This window comes from Calliphora vicina, chromosome 1 (genome assembly GCF_958450345.1).
Source record: "Calliphora vicina chromosome 1, idCalVici1.1, whole genome shotgun sequence".
Lineage (NCBI taxonomy): Eukaryota > Metazoa > Arthropoda > Insecta > Diptera > Calliphoridae > Calliphora > Calliphora vicina.
In genome coordinates this window covers 151,448,410-151,448,725 of record NC_088780.1, presented here as the reverse complement: position 1 = coordinate 151,448,725, position 316 = coordinate 151,448,410, and positions in this window count along the sequence as shown.

The following is a 316-nucleotide window of genomic DNA, read 5'->3' as shown; positions in this document are numbered from 1 at the left end:
CACAGATCGAGCTGCTTTTCTTGATTAAACGCTTATTTACAAAGATATTAAGGATTTTAGATTTTAGAGTTTTTTCATATGAAAAATCGATTTTTGGTTAGAAATATCAGTGATCACAGATCGAGCTGCTTTTCTTGATTAAACGCTTATTTACAAAGATATTAAGGATTTAAGATTTTAGAGTTTTTTCATATGAAAAATCGATTGCTTAGGAATATGAGTGATCACAGATCGAGCTGCCTTTCTTGATTAAACGCTTATTTACAAAGATATTAAGGATTTTAGATTTTTGAGTTTTTTTCATATGAAAAATCGA